Here is a 26,673-nt window from a genome sequence, read left to right on the forward strand (position 1 = left end):
CATCTACTGATTCTTTTAGTTGTGTGACTTCTGTTCGTAGCTTTGAAATTTCTGCTCTCATTTCTTCCTGGATTATCTTGGTGGAGCGTTCCAACGCGGCATCCATATCCTCCCTTAATTTATTGGATGTTCGTTCCATAGTTGTGTTGAGTTCATGAATCATCCTCACAATTTCCTCTCTGAATTCTCTATCTGAGAGGAGGGTATATTTCTGGGAGGTCGCTGCTGAGGTTAGTGAGATATTTTCTTGGCTCTCTCCTAGTGGTGGGGATTTTCTCAGTTTCTTCATGTTGTTATGGGCTTTCCTATCTGGAGCTCTCGTTAACTTGGGAGGAACCTCGACTAAAGATTTTTGGTTATGCTCTTTTGACAAAGTACTTTTCCGTGCAAGTTGATGTGTTCATTGACAGTTTTTGTGAAGTTAGGATAGGCTAGGTTAGTTGAGTATCAACATATAGTAACTAAGATGATGAGGGAGTTCTTCGGAGAAATGAGTTCAATCAATTGTAGCCAAAGGACAATGCGTGGAATGGTAAGAAAAATATCTGCGGCTCTGGAAACAGGCCACGCCCACTTTTAAGGCCACGCCCCCAAATGACAGGACACGCCCCTAACCTTTTCGGACACGGGAGGGCGGGATCAGGTGCGGTGGGCGAATGACTGGGACCTGCCCGGCGGGGAGGGGGTGCTCCGAGCTGTCCCGCTGCCGCGGGCGGGCACGGGACGCAGGGGGCGCTTTTCCAGGTGGCACAGGGTCTCCAAGGGGAAGAGCCAATATACCTGTCGGACACGGGAGGGCGGGATCAGGCGCGGTGGGCGAATGACTGGGACCTGCCCGGCGGGGAGGGGGTGCTCCGAGCTGTCCCGCTGCCGCGGGCGGGCACGGGACACAGGGGGCGCTTTTCCAGGTGGCACAGGGTCTCCAAGGGGAAGAGCCAATATACCTGTCGGACACGGGAGGGCGGGATCAGGCGCGGTGGGCGAATGACTGGGACCTGCCCGGCGGGGAGGGGGTGCTCCGAGCTGTCCCGCTGCCGCGGGCGGGCACGGGACGCGGGGGGCGCTTTTCCAGGTGGCACAGGGTCTCCAAGGGGAAGAGCCAATATACCTGTCGGACACGGGAGGGCGGGATCAGGCGCGGTGAGCGAATGACTGGGACCTGCCCGGCGGGGAGGGGGTGCTCCGAGCTGTCCCGCTGCCGCGGGCGGGCACGGGATGCAGGGGGCGCTTTTCCAGGTGGCACAGGGTCTCCAAGGGGAAGAGCCAATATACCTGTCGGACACGGGAGGGCGGGATCAGGCGCGGTGGGCGAATGACTGGGACCTGCCCGGCGGGGAGGGGGTGCTCCGAGCTGTCCCGCTGCCGCGGGCGGGCACGGGACGCCTGACAGCCACTATGGCTTCTAATCAATCTCTTCTACCTATCCCTTCTATATTACTTTTCCCCCTTTCCTCCCCATACTCTGGGGCCAAGGGTTATCTAGGCATCCCCCACTAAACCATTGAAATAATTCATTCAGTTTTCTAGTACCACATGTAACTAATATCCTGTGTTTATTTCTCTTCTGTCTTCAGTTAGAAGCATGGCATCTTCCAGTTACATATAAGTTGCAAAGAATTGCATGATTTCAAGGAATTTCTTTTTTCTAATGAACTTAATGCAATTTTACTTGCATACTAATTTTAGCCTTTGTATTTTTTGTTTGTTTTTCTTGGTAACACCTGATGATACTCAGAGGTTACTCCTTGTTCTGTGCTCTGGAATTACTCATGGCAGTGCTCAGGAGACCATATGGGATATTGGGGATTGAACCTGGGTTAATTGTGTGTAAGGCAAGAAAGTGAGCACCCTATCTGCTGTCCTATATTTTTGAAACTGTTGTATAATCTATCTGAGTTCTATTTCATATATTGACAGCTCTGTAACCTATTGATTGCCTGGGCCCCATATGTTAGCAGGAGATTTTACACTCTTACATAAGAAGGATATGTGTCCTTTTGTCAGCATGTAGATATTACAGAAGATAGACTTTCACTCATGTAGCCTTTATGGATTTAAAGGGTGTAATATATAACAGGGAATGTGTTACAGGCAGAGAGGGGACCCTACTAATTGAAGTTTGGGGCAATAATAAAACAAGAAAAAATTGTTCAGCCCTGACGTAGCTCAGGTATGAGGAACACATGAGATTCAAATACTAAGTTCTTTGTAGATGAAGAAAACTAGGTACCATGGATGCCCTCAGATGAGCAGAAGCTACAGGAGAATCCAAAATTTCTCATGAGAGTATGAAAGGACCATCAAAATTCTTTTATGTATGCATAGGACTCCAGGCCAAGGCAATTTGGGCAAGTTACATATAACCTCTCAAAAGCCATTTGAAACGTTTTCCTCCTAGAAAAGTCTGTGTTCACTCTTGAACACTTACGTTATTTTCCTTTTTTCCCCTCACATTTCTCTAAACTTCTTTCAGTAAAAGTTATTTTGCTTCACTGAAAAATATGTCCCCAAACAAAAGCAAAGACCCAGTTAGAGTTACTAGTGAGTTTTACCAAAATATCCACAGATGGATTATTTCTACTCTTTGTCAAGGTCTTCCAACTTTGAAGAAATAGGAATTCTTCTAAGAAATTGAGGTGAACAGTGCTCTGATACCAAATAAATAGACATAATAAAAATAAAATATAAAATATTCCTGATGAACATAGATGCAAAGATCCTGAGCAAAAGCTCAGCAAACTGATTTCCACAATATATCAAAAGAATCGTATTGTTTGTTGCATCTGATCTTGTTGCTTATGTTCTTGTCAAGTATGAAAAGCAATCAAGTATGAAAGCAAGGGACCTGAGGCCAAACGGCAGAATTAAGTTAAGACTTTATTAAGGAAAAGGAAGGAATTCAGGGAGGGTCCCAGTTTATGGGAGGGTTCTCCTAATGCAGGTTTCCAAAGAAAGGTTGAAGCCCTCCCCTTTATACCTCTTGAACAAAGGGAGTTGGGTGTGTATTTCTTTATTATACTCCAAGAATTTGGACTGTTAAAAACGGGAGAGAGGATGAAGGAGAGGATGCTGAGATGATCATCTTCTGGTGTCTGGATCATTCAGGTTATCAGGCACCACTGAGGCTTATTCTCTCATCTTCCTGACATTCCATTCTTTCACTTAGGCCCATGTCCCTAATCTTGCAGTGCCTGTTCTCCCATTGGCTCTCTCATTACACAGTTTATTACAGGGATGCAAAAGTGGTTCAATGTACACAAATAAATCAGTGTGCTACCCATATTTAGCAAGTAAAATATAAAACTTATATTATCAATAGACATAGACAAGCTTTTACAAGATTCACAATCCAGTTATGACTTAAAAAACACTCTCTGAATGCCTTGCCACAGTGGCAGGGTGGGGTGCGGGGGAGATGGGATTGGGGAGGGTGGGAGGGATGCTGGGTTTACGGGTGGTGGAGAATGGGCACTGGTGAAGGGATGGGTTCCCGAACTTTGTATGAGGGAAGTATAAGCACAAAAGTGTATAAATCTGTAACTGTACCCTCACGGTGATTCTCTAATTAAAAATAAATAAAATTAAAAAAAAAAACACTCTCTGTGAGCACTTGGATGCTTAGGTAGCTGCACATCCCTGATAAATTTCACAACACTGACGTCCCAGAAGGAGCACAGCAAATTATATGGGAAAGTGGCACAGAAGCCAACTAAGAGCAATAAATAAAAATAACAGAGAAAGCTCAACCAACAGTCAATAGCTCAGTAACCTCTTAGACAAGTAATTAATGATCCCAGGGTGAAATATAACAATTTTTACAAAAATTTTTTTACTGAAATAATTTTGATAATTGCAGTAGCAATTTAGTTGTAACAAGCAGTATAAAATAAATTATCTTATTGGGAGGGAAGCTGTAACAAGCAGTATAAAATAAATTATTTTATTGGGAGGGAAGTATACACTTCAGACAATGGTAGAGGGAAAGTCATACTGATAGTAGGATTGGTGATGGAACATTGAATGCCTATAACAACTGTATTAGGAACAATTTATAAACCACAGTATTTAAACAAAAATAAGATTAAAAGTTTTGAAAGGTAGGGGCACTTGTGTCCTTGAAGGGAGGGGGATGGGTAAACTGGTGATTGGTTTGGTGTTGAATTATGTGCATTAGAAATAATCAACAGTATTGCAAATCAGAGACCCTCAGTCAATTAAAACAATATCTCATTAAAGTGGGATAGAAAGTATATACCTCAAAGTAGTAAAGTCTATACCAAAAAAGTCCACCAATCACATCATCTTCTGTAAAAAATTACAAAGACGTGCATGCGGGAGGGGGTGATGATGTGTGTGGTGTGTACTGTTATTGTTTGTGGGCTCTGGGGCAGCGCATCTCTCTCTCTCTCTCTCTTTTGCCGCTCATGTTCGGTGCTCTTGAACCGCTTTGTATGGTCAGGATTGGGACGGCTTCTCCTATGTGCTCTGCTTTTGTGTGTGCCGCTGTGCTCTCTTCTGTCTGTCTCTCTATCTCTGTCTCTGCCTCTGTAGTCTCTCCTCTGGTCTCTTCCAACCTCTCTGTCTCTGCTGCTGTGTCTTCTTTCTGCTACTGTGTCTTCTCTCTTGCTTCTGTCTTTCTCCTTGCTTCTGTCTTACCTCTGCCCTTCTGTCTTGCCTCTGCCATTCTGTGTTGCCTCTGCCCTCTTCCGCTTACAGTCTTAGTTTATATAGCAATTACATAGGGTGGTGACACAAAGGTGGGTTGAACATTAACAAATCAACAAAGAGGGGTAAGACCATATATCCAGGAGATTATCAAAGTCTTATCTAAGAAGATTACTCCAGATGACTAGGATATCTACTAGGATGGGATCCAAACAAGGGTGTGCTGCTTTGTTCCTTCCTCAGCTTGTAATCCAATTAAATAGTTACAGTAAATTTACTTCTAATATTTCTAGCAATGTCATTCTGTATGATCACAGTAAGAGATATATCAGACTTAAAGTTTGGTTCTTCCTGAGGACATCTCACTATATGTTCCAGACCACAGTCCTCAGGCCAGGTTAGTCTTCCTAACCCCAGCAGGGTCCTAGTTTCGTTGTTACTTTTGGATCGTGACAGCATTTGTCTATGACCAGGTTCTCAACTTATAGTTGAGTATTGTGGTGCTTTGGCCTAGCCTATTTCAATGCCAGGGTAGCTCAGTTTGCCCTGAGTCCATTCTGTCCCTCATCGGGACCCTGTTTTTGGGGTGCTAGGAACTAAGGGCAACTGAGTCAAGAAAGCAGATGCCCAGGAGTAAATGTTGTTGGAGTCAATCAGCTCCTAAGTTACAAAACATAATATTAACTGTCTTCCTGTGTCCATACAGAAAGGACATTGCCCTAAGGTAAACTAAATTCCCTGTGGCAAGCCTAAAAGGACAAACCCAATGTTATCCTACTATCTTCAATGGTAAAATAGAAAGGTTTTTTTCCTCTCCAATCAGGTTGTAGATTGGCAAGGTCTTTATTCTTCAATAATATCCAAATCAGACAGACAAACTGCTAGAAAAGAAAATTTCAGAACAATTTCCTTGATGAACATTGATGTAAGAATACGCAGCAAAATCTTAGCCAGCTGAATCCAACATCATATAAACACAGTTATATACCACAGTTAGTTGAGATTCATCCGAGTAGCACAAGGATAGTTTAACATATGCAAATAAATAAACATTACACATCAATAAAAGGAATGATAAATATTATTTGATTATATCAATCAATGCAGAGAAAGATTTTGATAAGATTCAATATCCATTCATGATAAGTATCCTCAGCAAAATCTTCATCAAGATAGTAAGGGCTATCTATAACCAATCCACAGTCAGTATGATTCACTGTGGTGAAAAACTGAAAGTATTCCAAGGATTTCCACTGTTTCCACTTTTACTCAATATAATATTAAGAGTCCTAGCTACAGTAATCAGACAAGACAAGAAATCAAAGTGGAAAATAAGCCATCAATTTATCTATCTTTGCAAAAGACATCATATTACACATAGATGATCCTTAAGAGTCCACTAAAATAGCCTAGGAGCAATAAACCAACATCCACAAAGTTGACACATAAAAACCTGTCACATTCACATATACAAATAATGAACTAGAAGAGAAAATTATAGAAGAACCTATTCCACTCATAATAGTGTCGAAAAACAAGTATCTAGAAATAAACTTAACAAAAGAGGTAAGAGGTCTATACCATAAAAAATTTTACTCCCTTAAGAAGGATATAGAAAATTTTAGGAAATGGAAAATCATTTCATGTTCATGGATTCAAAGAATCAATATTGTCAAAATCACCATCCCACTTAAATTACTATGTAAATTCAGTGCAGTCTGTATCCAAATTCAGAGGACATTCTTCAAAGAGTTACAACAGTCAATGATAAAGTTTATATGGAATAATAAAACACTCCAAACAACCAAGGTCATACAGAAAAATCAAAAACGTGTAAACATTTCATTACCTAATAACAAGGTACTGGAATAAGGATAGGCTATCTGACAAATGAGTTAGAATTGAGTACCCAAAGACAAATGCTCACATCTGTGGTCAGCTATTCTTTGAGAAAGGATGAACATGAAAAGATAAATGGGTTAGAATTGAATACTCAAAGACAAATGCCCATAGCTGTGGCCAGTACTTTTTTGACAAAGGATGTGCATGAAATGATGCAAAGATAATCTGTCCAACAAATGATGTTGGGAAAACTGAATAAACACATGTGAAAAATTGAATATGGATCTATTTTTCACACCTTACACAAAAGTCAACTCAAAGTGGATCAAAGACATTGAGATCAGAGAGGATCTATCAAATAAATTGAGGAAAATAAAGGCAAAATGTTCCAAGGTTTGGGGCCTCAAAGATGTTTTTAATAATATCATTCCAGTGGCAAAAAGAACAGAATAAGACATAAACAAATAGAGCTTTATCAAATTAAAGAGTTTCTACATAGCAAAAGACACATGGACTGAAATTAAAAAGCAGACAATTGAATGTGGGAAAATATTTGCACTCAACACAACATATCTTATGTAGGGTCGCTATCTAAGATATATAAAATACTCAAAGCTCAAGAACAATAATCAAAAATTCCTAAAACACTAATGAAAAATAGGGAGGGGAAAGGAAATGAACAGAAATTTGTCTGAAGGAAACAGATGGTTGGTCAATAGGCTAGGCACATCAAAAAGTGCTTATCAGTACGTATTTTCAGGGAAATCCAAATGGAGATGACAATGAGATATTATCTCACACCTTTGAGAAATGGTACATATTTAAAGCTGTGTTTTCAGGGATGTGCCAAAAAGAGGGACTCTCATCTGCTACTGGTGAGAATGTTGTCTGGTTCAAACCTTATGGAAAACATTATGTAGATTTGTCAGAAAAGTAAGAATCGCTTTTTCTATAGGACCTATAAATCCACCTCTACTACCTCTAGGACACAAAAGCATTTATTCAGCAGGACATATGCACACCATTATTTATTGCAGCACTTAGCCTAGTAGTTAGGCTGTATAATCAACTTTGATGGTCAACAACAAATGATTGGATTATAGAGGTATACACCATGTAATACTATGTAGTTGAAAGAAATGATGAAGTAATGAAATATCACAATTTGGATGAAACTGGAGGATATCATTTTAAGTGAAGTTAGTCAGAAGAAGGACAAACACAGGGTGATCTCACTTATCTAAGGTTTATAAAACAAAAGTATAAAGTAATAGACGGTATTAAAGAGCGGATACCTAGATTACCCTTGGTCCTGATGCATAGGATGGAGAAAGACAGTAAAGAAAGAATATTGAGAGCTGAATTAAGCAGAGGCAAATGGGAAGAAATGGGCAGGGACCAGGGGTCTTGGGCACATTCACACAGTAGAGGTTTGGTATATCTTCATATCTAACCAGAGACCCAATAACACTGAAAGGTTGAGGTACAAACTACAACAACGAAATTTAAAAATAGTCCTGTCAAGGAGGCAGGCTGGGTTTGGGAAGAAATCTGGGGCCAGTGATGGAGGGAAGTTGACACTGGTGGTGGGATTGAGCCTGAAACCCAACTATGAAGAACTTTGCAAACCTTTAAAAAAGAATGTCCATCCTTACCACTATTATGCATGCTAGTATTGGAAGTCCTAGCCACTGCAATTATGCAAGAAAAAATAAAAGTCAAAGACAATCAGATTGGAAGACTATTTGCAAATAAGATAGTAAGAGACCTGAAGAGAAGACCCAAAAATACTGGAATCAGTATACAAGTAAAGAGGCAGTCTACAAAAATCTGTAAAAAATGCTGCATTAATATATTCTAGCATTGAATTAGAATAAATATAAATAAGGAAAATCAACCCATAAAATTCAGTTAATCAGGGATTAGCTTAACTAAGGAGGTAAGAGAGACTAATACTAAAAACTGTGTTACTAAGGGAAAGAGAGAAAGGAGAAGACTGTTTAGCAGAAGACCTAATAGCTAAGAATTTTCACTGTTGGAGGAGGGAGACTCGGGCATGGATCTAGGAGGTTCAAATAGTAGTAAGAAAAATAAGCAAACAGAAAAACACCAAGTCACATTGTAAGCAAAATGAGAGAGAGTGACAGAAAGACACACAGACAGAGAGAGATACAGAAAGGAGAGATAGAGAGTGAGAGAGACAGAAAGAGAGAACTTAAAGCAGTGAGCAGCAAAGTGTCAGAGTACAGGGAAATACAATAAAATCTAATTTTTCATATGAAACTCTACACTACAAGTCTTTCCTACAAAGAAGATAACACTGTCACTGTCATCCCATTGCTCATGGATTTGCTCGAGCGGTCACCAGTAATGTCTCCATTGTGACACTTGTTACTTTTTTTGGCATATCGAATACTCTACGGGTAGCTTGCCAGGCTCTGCTGTGCGGACGAGATACTCTCGGCAGCTTACCAGGCTCTCCGAGAAGGCCGGAGGAATCAAAGCCGGGTCAGCCGCATGCAAGGCAAACGCCCTACAGCTGTGCTATCACTCCAGCCCTTATATATTCAAAGTATTGAAGGAAAAGAACCTGCAAGCAAGAATAATTTACCGTGCATCATTGTCACTCAGATTTGAGGGAGCTATAGAAGCATTCCCAAACTAATGCAAAGCAAAACAAAAACACTGTTGTTCTCTGACAAACAAGAGTGGAAGGCATTTGCTGCATCCTATGCAAGAAAAACTGAATGCCCTTCTATAAAAACAAATGATGAATGGCTAAATCGACTTAAGTCCTTACAGAAATGACATATAAAGAAGTATACACAAACTCCTTATATGAGTGATATAAGTGGATAAAACATTTTATCACCTAATAAAATGTCAATTATTAATTTTAGGAGTGCTTGAAATACTCTTTCACATCACTTATCTCCCTAAATGTCAATAGACTGATATCTTCTATCAAAGGGCAGAGGAGTTGATTGGACAGGAAAGAAAATTCAGCCTTATACCACTTACAGAAACCGTACTTCAAATTTCATGATAATCACAGGCTCAGAGTGAAAGGTAGAAAGCAATCCTACAAGCTATCAGCAGATTTTAAACATCAGAGACAGCCATACTTGTATCAAACCAAATAGCATTCAAGCTAAAGAAAGTAATACAATATGGGAAAGACTTTACATACACTGGTTAAGTGACCGAGAGAACATGATGTCTTAATTCTTGTCAACATAACTACATCAGATGAAGGGGCAGTGACATTGGTAAAGAAACTGCTAGTCAACCTGAAGAGATAAATAAATGCAACAAGCTTGTAGTGGGACACTTAAATACTCAATTGTCTCAAACAATAAAAATGAAATAACCAAATGATCTACAATTAAATTCATTGGAATCTATCCCAACAACACAAAAACTTGAATTCAAAATTAAGTAATAGGTGAATAGGCATCAAGGCTTCAGTTATACTGGTGAAAAGGGTGAGTGGTATTGTCATATATCCCAAACACAGAATCGACAACACTGACGACATGAGATCTAAGCTGCAACCACAGCAATTTTGTAATGTGGCTCTTGGGACTGGGATGGGAGTTAGAGTGCTGAGAGAATGTGGGAACACTGGTGGAGGGAAGTTGACACTGGTGGTGAGATTGGTGTTAAAATATTATATACCTAAAACTCAACTATCAATAATTTTATAAAGCACAGGTCTTTAATAAAAATGCAAAAAGCCCCATGAAATGTGTATGTACATTGCAACACTTAGTACAATAGTTAAGATATGGAATCTACCTAGGTGTCCAACGATAGATGAACGGATCATGAAGATGTGGTATATATACACAATGGAACACTATTCAGCTATAAAGAAAGATAAAAAAATGCATTTTGTTGGAATCTGGTTGAAACTGCAAAATATCATGCTGAGTGAAGTAAGCCAGAAGATGGACAAACTGGATGAACTCACTTATCTGTGGTATGTAGAATAAGTGGAAAAGGAAACCCAATGTAGTAAATGAGTGATGCCTAGATCAGCCTTGACCCTAGAACATAGTGTGAAGGACAGAGAAGGAGAGAAGTCAAGGGGAGAAGGAAGAAGAGGAGACAGGGATTTAATGGGGGAATAGGAGCCAGGGGCTTCCATTATCAGTGTTGTGAGAGAGTGGTATAGCTACATATTCAATGCATAGGTGCAGTAACACTGAGAACATGAGATCTAAACTACAACCACAGAATGTGCTTGTCACGGTGGTGGCAAGGGGTGGGGTTAAGCTACAGGTATCTTGGAAACACTGGTGGAAAGATGTTTAAACTGGTGGTGGGATTTGTGTTGAAATACTTTATGCCTAAAATCTAACTATGAATAACTTTGTAAATCATGGTTCTTTAATCACTGTCACTGTCATCCCGTTGCTCATCGATTTGTTGGAGCGGGCACCAGTAACATCTCTCATTGAGAGACTTATTGTTACTGTTTTTGGCATATCCAATATGCACGGGTAGCTTGCCCAGCTCTGCCGTGCGGGCTCGATACTCTCGGTAGCTTGCCAGGCTCTCGGAGAGGGGCGGAGGAATCGAACACAGGTTGGCCGCGTGAAAGGCGAACGCCCAACCGCTGTGCTATAAATAAAATGTGTATGCACATCCATGTTCATTGCAGTTCTACTTAAAATAGCTTTGCTCTAGAGACATTACAAGTTCCCTGAAAGAGATGAGTGTATAAAGAAGTTGCTCTGTATATACATAATGGAATATTAGTCAGCTATAATAAAATATGAAGCCTTGCCTTTTGCTACAAGCTGGGTCAAACTGGAGGGTATCATACTAAGCAAAATAAGTCAGATAGAAGACAAACACTAGATAATCTCATATATCTTGCTTGTAGGTAATAGATAAGGAACAAAGCAAGGAAATAGACAATGTTCAATGAAAATAAACTTTGACAACAGAATTGAGGTTAACGTAATGGAGAGAAATAGAAAGGAAGAGTTCTCTGGACTGTGGTGGAAAGACATCAACAGTTTGCTGGTGGATGTAGTGTGGGAATAGCACTAGTCTATATAAACATTAGTGCTCATATTAACTAATTATATTCAATAAATTTGAAGTTAAAAACATTGCAAATTAAACTCTTACTTTTGTTATAATTTTATAATATAAATTTTTATTAATAGTTGTATAATATAAATATGATTGTATCATATAATTTATAATATATTAATTACTTTAATTTTATCATAATTAACTTTATTTTTAAAATTTATTTATTTTTTAATTAGTGAGTCACCATGAGGGTACAGTTACAGTTACAGATTTACACATTTTAGTGCTTGTGTTTCCCTCATACAATGTTCGAGAGCCCATCCCTCCAGCAGTGTCCATTTTTCACCACCAATGAACCCAGTATCCCTCCCACCCCCAATCCCATACCCCAACTCCACCCCCTCTCGGTGGCAGGGCATTCCAATTTGTTCTCTCTCTCTCTCTCTCTCTCTCTCTCTCTCTCTCTCTCTCCAATTTGGTGTTGTGGTTTGCAATAGGGGCATTGAGTGGCCATTGTGTTCAGTCTACTTTCAGCACGCATCTCCCTTCCTGTGCGGGATCTCCAACCACATTTTACTTGGTGTTCCCTTCTCTATCTGGGATGCCTTTCCCGCAGCATGTGAGGCCAGCTTCCAAACTATGGAGCCATACTCCAATATAGAGTATTATATACTACTATTTTGGATGTTAGTCTCCTACTCTGTTATTTTATATTCCACAGATGAGTGCAATCTTTCTATGTCTGTCCCTCTCTTTCTGGCTCATTTCACTTAGCATGATACTTTCCATGTTGATCCACTTATATGCAAAGTTCATGACTTCATCTTTTCTAACAGCTGTATAGTATTCCATTGTATAGATGTACCAAAGTTTCTTTAACCAGTCATCTGTTCTCAGGCACTCGGGACTTTTCCAGATTCTGGCTATTGTAAACAGTGCTGCGATGAACATATATGTGCAGATGTCATTTCTACTATACCTTTTTTGCTTTTCAGGGATATATTCCCAGAAGTGGTATTGCTGGATCAAATGGAGGCTCAATTTCTAATTTTTTTGAGAATCGTTCATATTGTTTTTCAAAGGGGCTGGACCAGTTGGCATTCCCACCAGCAGTGTAGAAGGGTCTCTTTCTTCCTACATCCTCTCCAACGTGGTTGCTTTTGTTATTTTGGATGTGTGCCATTCTTTGTGGTGTGAGGTGGTATCTCATGGTTGTTTTGATCTGCATCTTCCTGATGATTAGTGATGCAGAGCATTTTTTTCATGTGCTTTTTGGCCATTCGTATCTCTTCCTTGGAAAAGTTACTGTTAATTTCTTCGGCCCATTTTCTGATGGTGTTGGATGCTTTCTTCTTGTAGAGTTCAACCAGTGCTTTATATACCCTTGATATCAACCCTTTATCAAGGATGGGTATTGGGTGAATATCCTTTACCATTCTGTAGATTGTCTTTGTATTCTGGTCACTGTATCTTTTGTGGTGCAGAAGCTTCTTAGTTTAATATAGTCCCATTTGAGTAAATAAGTCAGTAAGAGTAAGTACTTCCTCTTCTATTACTCTTCTACTACTTCTGAATCACTTAGGTTTTGCTGCATTTTGTTTCTTATTTGTGTCAAGGTATTTTTAAAGTTTACTTTCAAATTATTCCTAAACCCATTGGATTTTTAGAACATTTATCTCAATTTTTAATGGACCATCTCTATATTTTACCTCAGGTTATTTATTAATCTTTAACCTTTCATTGACATATTTTATTCAGACTTCAATATTTTGGCAATAGTTTTATCTGTGCCATCAAGTCTTCACAGACACACCCTAAAATAGGTTGGTTATTCAATGTTTTCTCAAAGTATTCTTGTTTTTGTCCACTTTTATCGCTCATAGAACTGTAATTATAACATGCCTATTCTTTTTCTACCTAAGTTATAAGAGATTTAAGGCAGGGATTATTTATACTAAAGAAAAAATATTCATTATTGCTTCAAATAAGGTCTACTCTTTGTACTCCTAAAGATCTTTCAAATTTTCAATGACCAAGGAATTCTTCCTAACACTTTCTATGACAGTAACATTACACTAATACCCGAAGTAGAGAGACACACCTCCAGAAAAGAAAATTTCAGACCAATTTCACTGATGAATATCACTGCAAATATTCTTAATGAGGAACTTCCATAATCCCAGAGGCCATCTAACTACCTTCAGCACCAGCAGCTTCTTTTAGAAATGCCTTCAGACTGTGAACTAAGCCACAGCCCCATGCTGCCCCAGAAGGGGAAAGGTTTTTCTCTCTCGGTTTTTCCTTTTTGGTGGGGCGATGTGGCGACTGCCATCTTATAAGACCCACTAAAAGGAGGTATGAGCTTTCAATGATGCAATTTTTGGCAGAAATTTCCCTGGACTTAGCTACTAAAATACCAGAAATCCAAAACCAAGACCTCATATCTCTTCATTCTCAGCAAGAGAAAGCAAATTATCAAATGCTGCCTTTGCAGCAGGTTTGATTTTGGGGGGAAAATTCCAAATAATAATACGGAGTTTTATGTTGAAATATTAAATGTAATCAAAGTAAAGAGAACGTAAAGTGAAAATCATTAGCTACACAGGCGGGGGGTGGGGGTGGGGTGGGAAGTATACTTTGGTTCTTGGTGGTGGAACATGGGCACTGGTGAAGGGATGGGTGTTTGAGCATTGTATCACTGAAACTTAAGCCTGAAATCTTTGTATCTTTTCACATAGGAATTCAATAAAAAATTTTAAAAATGCTTAACCAAATCTTAGCCAAAAGAATCCAACAACATATCACAATATATCACACCATGCTCAACTGAAATTCTTTTTTTTTTTTTAAATATGGAACGCTTCACGAATTTGCGTGTCATCCTTGCGCAGGGGCCATGCTAATCTTCTCTGTATCGTTCCAATTTTAGTATATGTGCTGCCGAAGCGAGCACATGCTCAACTGAAATTCATGCCACAAATAAAAGGATAGTTCACAGACACCAGTCAAATAATATAATACACCACATAAATAACAGGGAAGGTACGGCTCATATCATCATATCAATTGATGCAGAGAAAGCCTTTGACAAGATTCAACATTCATTCATAATAAAAGCCCTTACCAAAAATAGGGTGGAAGGAACCTTCTTCAATATAATAATGGTCATCAATAACAAGCCTACAGCCAGTAGCATACTTAATGCTGAAAGACTGAAAGTGGGGGAGATGGTGCTGCCAGCAGGTAAACCTGTACCTGTGGGACGAATACATCAGCAGCTTGATGATGCCTTCAGACTTTCAGATACCCCAAAATTGCTGCTGTGTCTTTGGCCAGACCCCAACAACTTGGGTCTAAGTTTACCAAGAATTAAATGGCCAAAAGTTAGGTACGTGGGAGACACATCCACAAACCACCCGTGGCTCAGCTGTATAAGCTCATTTATTGGCCTTATTTCAGAGACCCATAAATCTTGAAAGAGATAAAAATATGCAAGTAGGACCTGTAGCACAGAAGTAGGTGGGAATTCATGACTGAGACCACAGGCTGGCCTGGACCAGGACATGCCCTCCTGTCCACAGGTCCCCAGTTTTCCAGTAGTTTGGCAGTCGCACCCACAAACTACCCTTGGCGCCATGTAATCTCATCAATGGCCAAGACCCAGAAACTATAAACTAAATCTCCCAGAATAGAGCGCCACAGAATGCCCTGACCCCATGCCAGGCTGTCTTCACTGGGGCACCTCGCTAGGGGGCCGGGTTGAGTTTCCCTCCCTGCCCCAAGCAGAACCCAGGCAGTCAAAAACCTCCAGAACCCAATTACCACCATGTCCAAGGCCACTCTTCACATGCTCAAATGAGCCTCACCCAAGAGGGCACAAGCGTCACCCAAAACGGGATGAACCTCATCAGAGAACAGACGGGCAGGAAAACCCAAATATGTGGGAACTTGTGACTGAGATCTCCAAGCCTACTTGGATAAGTACTGGTCTTCGTCCTCCGGGTCCCCAGTTTTCCAGTAGCTTGGCAGTAACACCCACAAATTGCCCCTGGCACCATGTAATCTCATCAATGGCCAAGACCCAGAGACTATAAACTAAAGCTCCCGGAAGAGAATGGCAGAATTTTCTGGACATTATATTCTATCCATAGCAAGCAATACAAAACAAATCGTCTAGGGGCTGGAGCAATAGCACAGCAGGTAGGGCGTTTGCCTTGCAGGCGGCCGACCCGGGTTCGATTCCCAGCTTCCCATATGGTCCCCTGAGCATCGCCAGGGGTAATTCTTGAGTGCAGAGCCAGGAGTAACCCCTGTGCATTGCCGGGTGTGTCCCAAAAAGCAAAAAAAAAACAACAACCAAATCGTCTAGCATTGCCTTTTCGGCAGGTGAGTGGTGGTGAGACTGGTGTCAAAATATCAAATGTAACTAAAGTAGAGAGAGGGTATGGGGAAATTGTCTGCCATACAAGCAGGGGAAGTGTTGGAATGGGTGGTGGTGGTTGGGAATACTGGGGATTTTGGTGGTGGAAAGTGTTCAGTCGTGAAGGGATGGGTGTTTGATGATTATATGACTGAAGCTTAAACATGAAAACTTTGTAGCTGTATCTCACGGTGAATCAAAAAATGTGGGGAGAAATAATAAAATAATAAAATAAAGTTAACATTCAGAATAGAATAAAAAAATAATGTGGAGGGGGCTGGATCAATAGCACAGCGGGTAGGGCGTTTGCCTTGCACGCGGCGACCCGGGTTCTAATCCCAGCATCCCATATGGTCCCCTGAGCACCGCCAGGGGTAATTCCTGAGTGAAGAGCCAGGAGTAACCCCTGTGCATCGCCGGGTGTGACCCAAAAACAAAAACAACAACAACAAAATAATGTGGAGTTCATGCTCAATTCAATCATTTTAATCAATGGCTGAATAAATAGCAGTACTCCTACATTATTAAAATAAAGAAAAAAAGAATTTCCTTTGAGTCAGGTGAAAGGCATGGATATCAACTCTATTCAACATTTTTAACATATACACTTCTATTCAACACAGTATTAGAAGTTCTGGCTACAGCAATCAGGCAAGAAAAACAAATCAAAAGGATCCAATTTGGAAAAGAAGAACTCAACTATCATTACTTGTAAATAACATGGTAGGTAGTATAAATAGAGGACCCTAGAGAGTCCACAAAAGCTCCTAGGAAAAATATCAATACAGCAAAATGTTCAGGTAGAAAGTCAACACACAAAAATTAGTCTCATTCTTATCTATAAAGAATAAAATAAAGGAGAAAGCAATCAAAGAGTCTAACCTGTTTAAAATAATACCCCAAAACATGAAGTATCTAGGCATCAGCTTAACAAAAGATATGGGAGAGCTATATCATGAAACTTTAAATAATTTAAGAAAGAGAAGATCTTAGGAAGTTGAAAAATATCCCACGCTCATGGATTGGAAGAATCAATATTAGTAATATTAGTAAAATGATTATTCTACCCTTTACACTACTATATAGATTCAATGCAATCCCTACCCAAATTCAGAGGACATTTTTCCTGGATCTAGAAAATTCAATAATAAATTTTGTATGGATTAGAAATGACGGCAAAGACCCTGGACCATACAAAAAGTGAGAAATTGAGAGGTATTTTATTACCTAATTTGGAACTGTATTATAAAGCTAAATTGATCAAAACTGCATGGTACTGAAATGTAGACCCTCTGTTCAGTGGGTCAGAATTGAATACCCTATGACAGAACAACATATACATGGGCAGTTAATTTTTAATAAAGGAGCTGAAAACATGAAATAGAGTAAAGATAAAAGATAGCCCCTTCAACAAGTGGCCTATGGAACTGGAAAACTATGTGTAAGAAATTAAAGTAGATTCATATTTTACACCACACACAAAAGTCAATTGAAAGGGGATTATAGACCTTGAGATCTGTCCAGAAGCTATAAATTATGTTTAGGAAAGTATAGGCAGAACACTTCATAATTTGAACCTCAAAGGTGTCTTTAATGATTTGATACCGCCGGCAAAGGCAACAGAATTAAAAAGTAAACAAATCAACTACATAAAGTTAAAGATCTTGTGCATTAAAAAAACAACCACATCAGTTAAAATTAAAGTCAGTTAATGGGAAAAATATTTGCATTCAAGTCATCAGATAAATGTTTGATATCAAGGATATATAAAATACTCACAAAATTAAACAAAATGAAATCCAAAATCTTATAAACAAATAGGGAGAGGACATAAATAGACACTTCTCAGGGGAAGACAGGTGGATGGCCAGAAGGCAAATGAAAAAATGCTCAGCATCACTTATCATCAGAGAAATCCAAATCAGGACACTAAGATACCACCTCACACCAATGAGAATGGCACATATCAAATATAGTGGAAACAATCAGTGTTGGTGGGGATATGGTGATAAAAGAACTCTTATCCACTCCTGGAAGGAATGCTGTTTGGTATAACCCCTGTGGAAAACAGTATAAAGCTCTATCAATAAACTTAGAATTGAACTGTCATATTACCCAGCAATTCCAATTTTGGGCATCTATCCCCAGGGCATAATACCACTCTCTCAAAACAAACCTGTGCACACCATTATTTATTGCTTCATTCAGTACAGTAGCTAAGATATGGGATCAACCTGAGTGTCCAGGGACAGATGAATGGATTATGAAGATGTGGTATATATATACAATGGAATAATCTGCAGCTGCAAGGAATAATAAAATCATTCCATTTTCTACAACATAGTTTGAACTGCAAGACATATTGATTGAAGTAAGCCAGAAGAAGAAAGACAAGCACAGGATGATCTCACTTATCTGTAGAATATAGACTACTGGAGGAGGAAATGTACTGTAGTAAAAGGGATCATCCTTGGCCCCAGAGATGAGATAAGACAGAGAAGAAAAAAAAACAAGGGGTGAAGTCTGTGGACCCCTAAGATGGCTTATGTGAGAGGGGAAGGAAAGAGGCCACTTTCTTTCAATCAACCTCTGCTACCTGGAGACCACCTGGTAAAATCTATGAATGAGCCCCTGCAAAGCACTGACCAGAGCCCTGCCAGCTCCACCAGGTGACCATCAAACCACACCTAGAAATTCATTTGGTCTTCTAGGCATAGGAGTTAATTTCCACCACCAGAGACTTCTTGGGGAGCCAAGGACCTAGGCTGGAGCGAGGAAGTGCTCTTTCTAGGAAAGGAAAATCAGTCCTAGAGCTGACCCAGGGTTTTCAGGTTCTTGTGCTGTCTCCCTGAAAGAAACTTCAGGAGTGACCAATCAGTGAAGTAAGAACAGATTTTTTTTAAAAAGCATTTAAAATTTGAATCACTGTGACATAGACCCTTACAAAGCCGTTCATGATTGGAAAGGAAAGAAGGAAGGGAAAAGGGGGAGAGAGTAACGCATCCAAGGGAAAACACGGGCTCTTACTAAGGCAGAGAGAGCTCCAGTACACATCTCAAGAGGGGAGATGCGGGCGACACATGTGCTCGGGCACCACATGTGCTTGGCCACGTTGGCACAAGCAGCACAAGGGCATATGTGGAGCCCTTCCTTTATGGTGGCTTTTATAAGGTTTCTTCAATTGCCCCCACATGGGGCTTTCTAGTAGGGAAGAGTTCGTTGCTAGGGCGGTTGCCAAGGGAGTTAGAGTTGGGAGTGGTTGATGATCTTTGAAATTCTTTTCCTTGGCCTTTGCTCTTGCTGGAGCTTCTCTGTGGGGGTTGGGAGTCTTTCAGGTGTCATAAATCTCCTTCAAGTCCTTAATTGCAGCCTCTGTCTGCTGAAGTTTGTGTCTCTGTGGGGTCCAGCCCCCTGAGGGTCTGTCCCTGGCGCCAGGAAGATCTTATCAGGTCTAGACCTTAACTCTTGCAGCTTCAGGGCAACTGGATTTATTACATCTCAGAAATTCCATTGCCCTGGGCCCTCTCCTATCTATCTGCCTGCCTCAGGGGGGAGAATGAACAAGAAGTTAATGGGTTAACAGGCACCAGGGCTTCAGTTATACCAGTGATGTGAGTGAGGGCTATAGCCATAAGTCCAAAACACAGATTTAACAGAACTGAAAACATGAGATCTAAATGGCAACCACTGAAACTTTTTAATGTACCTGTCAAGTTGACAGCCAGGGGTGGAGTGGGGGTTGGGATGGGGAGGGAAGGTGGGAACATCAAGTGGGGGAAGTTAACACTGGTGGAAGGATTGGTGTTGAATTATTGTACACCTAAAATGCAGCTACCAGTAACTTTGTAAATCATGGTTTTTAAATAAAAAATTAAAAATAAATAATTAGTGATTTATTTGGAATTTAAAATTTTTGATCCATGTTTTATTTATTTAAATTGGTAATCTTAGAATACCAGGGAATGAAAGAAATTGAAGCGGGAAAGTAAAAGGAAGATGGACGGAAATAAGGGGCAAGGGTGACAGGTGTGGAGGTGTAGTACGTGTATGTATTTAAACCACAGAGCCAACAATACTGTAAGGATGAAACCCAAAGTGCAATAAGCAAGGTAAAAAATGTGCCTTTTAAGGAGACAGACTGTCTGTCGGGTGTGAAGGAAGCTCGGGACACTGGTGGAGAGAAGTTGACACTGAAGGTGGGACTGGTGTTGGCACATTGTGTGTTTGAAACTCATGACTAAAATTAATAAAAATTAAAATAAAAAAGTAGACTTAGTGATATTATACTCATGGTTGCATAGTTGTTATTTCATTATAGAAACCTAATATTATACATAAATTCATAATGTAATGAATTTACCCAGTTATCAAAGTTATTATTAGAAATAAAATTGTCTTTAAGTTTTGCTATTAGAGATAATTTTATGATAAACACGGATTACTATATTTATATGCATTTATGACTATTTTTCGGATTAATTTCTCAATCTGGAACTAGTAAAACAAATATTCTGTACATCTGTTGAATGATATAAGCTTTTGGTACTAAATTCTTTTTAAGGAAGGACTATATTTTTGTTTATTTTATTATTGCCTTTGTTTTTTGAATGCATTATTTGTAGAATCATGCAAACACAAATTATTTTTTTTGTAATTCGTGCTTATCATAAGCAATTTTAAGTGCAATTTTGATTGTTCTTTGAACCTGAAATGTATGGAGTGATGGAAGATATCTTTGTAAACAAGTTCTTCGGTGTTGGTGCTATAAAATTAAAATGCAAGAGGCTGTTTTAGAAATGTGATACTTTGAGTTATCACTGTAACATTATATTTGAAGGCATGGGAGTAAAGGATCTCATCAGTGAACTTAGCAAACACAAGAAACATAGAACAATAAAGATGACACAGCCTTTGTAAACACCCAGAGCAGAAAATGTGTAAGAGATTTCAGTATGAAACAGTTTAAATAGAGTATGAGGACTCTATTTTTTTTATTAGAGTCAGTTTAACTAGAAAAACTGGAATTTTAAATCTTTATCCAGCACTAAAATAAATTGTCTTTTGTCACCATTCCTGAATTCTCAATGACTTTTAAATAAAATATTTATGTCAAGGTAAAGACTATTCCAAAATGCTGATCGGGGGTTGGTAACTATTAGTATTGACAATAATACAATGAGTTAAACATTGGAACTAGACATTGTTCAAAGTTCTTGACAAGCATTATTCCCATGAATCAGAGCAACAACTTTGGCAGAGTTTCTGATACTGACCTCATGCTACAGCTGAGGAAAGAGTTGCAATAATTTAGGCAATTTGTCTTAAAGTACTAATAGGCCAAGATGGGATTTATCCTTATTTCTAGGGTTTGGATCTTAATTTTCACTAAGCAGACGATATTGGTTTATACTGGCATAGGACATCACAATATGCATAATATTTTCATAGGAACTACTTAATATAATGCCACAGTACTGGTTCTAATATGCATTATATTTCCCAGATATTTTGCGAAAATAAAGATTTTTTATTAAGTAGATCAGTAAAAAAGTCCACTCCGCAATGAAAAAATTTAAAAGCAATTAAAAATCTTCCTGCCCTTTGTCATTGTAATGACTGGATGTTGCACATTTATTTGTTGTGGTAGTTTTATACCTTCTTTTAGTTGTGTTGTTCACCAGGGCTCACACACTTTTAATTGTGGTCCTCACATGCATCTTTAGTTGTGGTGCTCACACACTTAGCTATGGTGCTCATTGAAGATTGCACACGTACGATGCTTATTCGAAGTGAAGTTCAGTTCTAACGTGTTTAGGTTTTCTGTTTGTTTGGTTTTGGGGACACGCTCGGCTAAGCCTAGGGTTACTCCAGGCTCCGCACTCAGGAGTTACTCCTGGCAATGCTTGGATGCCATATGGGATGCCAGGGATCAAACTGCATGCAAAAACGGCAAGCACCTTACCAGCTGCGATATTGCCCCAGCCCTTCTGGTTCCAATGTGAAGGGAAGCCTGATTCTTGGTGAAGGGAAGTCTGACTCCCATTCCCCTTTTTGGGAAGTCTGGTTCTTGTCCTCCTTTTTGATTATTACTACAACCAAGAGACGCCTGACTCCCAGTACTATTTTTACCAAATCTATGTATTTTCTCATTCTGACACCTGTGTGTGCTATATCAGTCACCTTGTCATGTGAAGATACCCCTTGTCATTCCCCTTTCCAGCTGCAAGTTCACATTTCTACATAAGTGTATCCAAAGTCTGGAACTGGCATTTAGCCTTTTGATGTGAACCCAACTGAGGCCCTGGGAATAATAAAACTGTTCTTCCATCTCCTCCTAGTGCCCTCTGGTACCTTCTAGAAGGTTCATTTCACCATAACATTCACACTTGGCTGCAGTGCATTGGATATCATATACTTTCGTTTGGTCAGAATATATCACAAGGGGCTGGAGTGATAGCACAGCGGGTAGGGCGTTTGCCTTGCACGCAGCCAACCCGGGTTCAATTCCCAACATCCCATATGGTCCCCTGAGCACAGCCAGGGGTAATTCCTGAGTGCAGAGCCAGGAGTGACCCCTGAGCATCACCAGGTGTGACCCAAAAAGCAAAAAAAAAAAAAGAATATCACAAACAGCAGTGTAACTGCTATCACACTCGACATGTGAAATGGTGTCAGAGATCAAATTTGCAGCCTACCAAAGGCTAGTCCTGTACCACTAACTATTCCCCTATGCTTGCACCTATTCTATATGATGTGGATGATGCTGGTTTACAGAAAGCATTTTGCCTTTTTTTTTTTTTGCTTTTTTGGGTCACACCCAGCGATGCACAGGGGTTACTCCTGGCTCTGCACTCAAGAATTACCCTTGGTGATGCTCAGAGGACCATATGGGATGCTGGGATTCAAACTCAGGTTGGCTCCGTGCAAGGCAAATGCCCTACCTGCCGTGCTATCCCTCCAGCCCCAGCAGAATGCATTTTGAATACCACAGGTATATGAGAAAATAAAATTAAAATTTCAGAATGCCAGTATATTATTATATTTCACCTTTGAAGAACAAATACAATTTTTCATTTTAATTATAAAGTGTTCTAAATTTTTTACAGATTATAGAAGATAACAGCATAAATTTTTCACCACCTTGGTTTAACAATTGCTAATATAGATACTAACACAGTTTTTCTTAAGAACTCACTGTTAGTTTTTCCACTTTCTCTATTAATATAATAGTATTTTGTAGATAATATTAAAGACCTAAACACAATTCAGTTATTGCAATTAGTCTGAACTTGATACCATTTTCTCTGAGATACTTATAATTGTATTTCTATATATTCTTGCCTACTATATTTTGTGTAGCAGTAAACAAAGGAGGAATACTCTGAAGTAGCAGAATAAAGACTGCAATAAATTGATTCCTCTGTAATAGCAGTAAAAACGTGCAAAAACAGTAACCAACAAATTTTCAGATCTAAACATTAGTCAAAATTTACAGTAATCCATGGGCATTTATTAAAAAACACTGCCGTATCCTAGTCAGTGGTATATGAATTTGTCCTGTTTCTACTCTCCTTTTTCTAAATGCAAATTTTACAGGGGATTGTCATTACTTGATCTGTCTGGAACTTTACTGGGAACCCCCAAGTGGCAAGACTTATGTTTATTTGACCTGACTCAAAACTTGGTAACTAAGAGCAGTGTTTTACTCCATTGACCTTTGTTGAAAACACTCAGAGGCAAATTCTTAACCTGGGGGGTGGTGCATAGGAATTGGGACTAACAGACTGATAAAATGGAGTAAAAGGAAATACTGGATAATGAAATGCTCCTATGGGGCTTCGAAAGTCTCTAGCATATTCCTGGGGATTTAAAAGACCATGCATATGTGTAGGACTGTGTGAATTCTTGGGGAAGTTCCCCAAAGGTCCTAACATCCTCCTTTTTTTGGCTAAACCTGAGACTTAATACAAGCAGGAAATAAAGCTTAAGTCAGATGGGGAGAATAACTGTACTGAAAGCATGCCTGCCTGATACACAGAGGAGGGTATCAGCAAAATTGGGAAATTTATTGATCAGGATATTTTAGGAAATATATTTCAGATCATTTACCAACTCATGGTAAACCAAGCAGAAACATTGCTTCAGAAAATTCAGAGTTTACAGAATGAATTTAGAAAATTCAGTAAATAAACAATCAAGAATAAGTTTCAATAGGCAGCAGCAAACAGCAAAATCAACAAACTCAGTAGTAGTGGAAGATTTCTATAGTTGCCATACACTGTTTAAGACATCTGCTATGTACATAATTTTGTGATATGAAAAGAAGCAGGAGTCAGAAACAGGAAAACTAAGTCAATAGAAATTGTGAAGAAATCCAGAAACAAGGATTACTAGAAAAAATAGTTTAAATCAGTGATTTAAAATATCTCACCAAATGTAAAACATTAAGGAAAAGATAAAAATTATAAAGGAAACAAATAGAAAATTGGAAGGTCAAAAGAACAATAAACTGAAACAACAAATTCACTGGAGGAACTAACCAGAAGTTTTGGATCTGCAAAAGAAAGATGTAATGATGTTGAACACATGCTAAATAAAATAAAAAAGAATTATAGTCTCCACTACCCAGCCACTGCCATGCTCCAGGACACTTGGGCCGAACCTCACACATGAGTGAGGCCCCAAGAACAGGGTAAAGCAGAACTTTGCAACCTTGGACACCAGGCTCAATGAGACCTGGAAACAAGATCCTATGTCTGCCTCCTCCAATCTCCGGTGCCCCAGGGATCAAACCGAGAGGCCCCACCCTACGGGCACTAGATAAATACTTCACCACTGACCTCCACTACCTCCACTACCCAGCTATAAGACACTGAATACCCATTTTCCATATTTTCCACACCATATTTGATGGGGTTCAAATATTGTGTGAACCATGGGAACACCTGTAAGGGCGATTGGAGGCCGCCCAAAAAGCCTCCATCCCTCTTGTAGAGCCCGGTAAGCTACCGAGAGTACCCTGCCCGCATGGCAGAGCCTGTCAAGCTACCCGTGGCATATGCGATACACCAAAACCAGTACCAACAATGGGCCTCATTCTCCTGACACTGAAAGAGCCCCCAATAAGGCAGCATTAAGAAGAATGAGCAAGGATAGGCTGCTAAAATCTCAGGGATGAACTAGACTGCCAAAGTGAAGAAGGACTAAAATGACTGTCTGTACTTTCAATGCATGTATGCTGGCATCGGAAGTTTCCATCAAGGACCTAATAGTGCAAGCGCAGAAGATCAAGTACGGCATCATTGGTCTGACCAAAACAAGAAATCTTCAATCACATTATGCCATTTTCGACACTGGAGAAGAACTGTTCCTCGGAACATGCAACAACAGAGGCATCGGTGGCGTAGGTGTCCTTGTCAACGCGAACTTGGACATGAGCATTGATTCATTCGAGTGCCTAACAACCCGAATTGGACGACTACTCTTGAATAGATGTGGCTCACAGCTGGCAGTTTCTATCTTCATCGTCTACGCACCAACATCCAGCTACAATGAAGAAGAAATTGAGAAGTTCTATATGGAGCTGGAGAAGTTCTATAAAGAAGACCACACCTTCTCCAAGATCACTGTTGGTGATTTTAATGCCAAGATAGGACTGAGAAGGTCGCCCAAAGAACTCCACATTGGGACCCATGGCCTAGAATGGAATGAACAGGGTGAGAAACTGAGTCCGTCATGTTGACCAAAACCATCCATGGTAACTCACAGTTCCAGAAGGCTGAATCTGAATGTTGGATATGGGAGTGTCCCGATATACAGTTCCACAATGAAATTGACCACATCACATTCAACTGAAGTTTTTGCCTTACTGATGTCGCTGTTGTCCCAAAATTCCAAACGGGATCGGACCACCGTCTCCTTTGTGAAAAATTCTACTTCACAGATCAGGGAGAAAGGTATGCAAAGTTTATGCTTCAGAAGAGAACTCCCAGAATGACTACCAACTCGGAGCTCTTTGGCACTATTGTGGCAATGTGGGAAGATGCTGTCATTGATAACATCAACGAGGAATACGATCGACTGATTCAGCACCTCCATGACTTTGCGAGGAATGCCGAGAGTGGGAAAGCCACAGACGCCTGTCTTCAGAAACTCTTGAGTTCATTTGCCAACATGGTTTGGCACAAGCCTCAGGCAATCACAAGGCAACATCCGAGCTCACAAAGCTGTGCAGAGAAGTGATAAAGCAAGACCTCAAAGACGAAGAGCAGCAGTGTTGGCCTATGCGGCAGAAGCCGGGAAAAGTATTCGTAATGCTCACCTGTCCTTTGCCAACTACAAGACCAAGATGACTACCCTCTGATGTCCTGATGGATCTATCACATCTTCTAGAAGGGCAATGGAGAGGATTATTCATGACTTCTACTTGGATCTCTTCGACAGCCATGTCCACCTGCCCACATGCCAAATTTCACAGGATGGATATGTCATTCTCAATGTTCTCCCTTCCAAAATCCAACACGCCATTTTGTTGGTAAAGACACGTACAGCAATCGGTCCAGAGAAGGTCAGACCCAAACAACTGAAGAATCTGCTGCCAGTAACTGGACAACCACATTTAAAAAAATGGGCTTAGAACTCGACCAAACACCAGGCACAAAAGTCAGATCAAAATGGATTAAAGACCTCAGCATCAG

At 39.9% G+C, this 26,673-nt stretch overlaps 1 non-coding gene across 1 annotated transcript; it reads right to left on the reverse strand.

The window, feature by feature from the left end:
- Window positions 1–14,402: 14,402 nt before the first annotated feature.
- On the reverse strand, window positions 14,403–14,509 carry LOC129400399 (U6 spliceosomal RNA). Its single transcript, XR_008627642.1, has one exon. It is a non-coding gene; the product is annotated as a U6 spliceosomal RNA (small nuclear RNA).
- Window positions 14,510–26,673: the final 12,164 nt, after the last annotated feature.

Source organism: Sorex araneus, chromosome X (genome assembly GCF_027595985.1).
Source record: "Sorex araneus isolate mSorAra2 chromosome X, mSorAra2.pri, whole genome shotgun sequence".
NCBI lineage: Eukaryota > Metazoa > Chordata > Mammalia > Eulipotyphla > Soricidae > Sorex > Sorex araneus.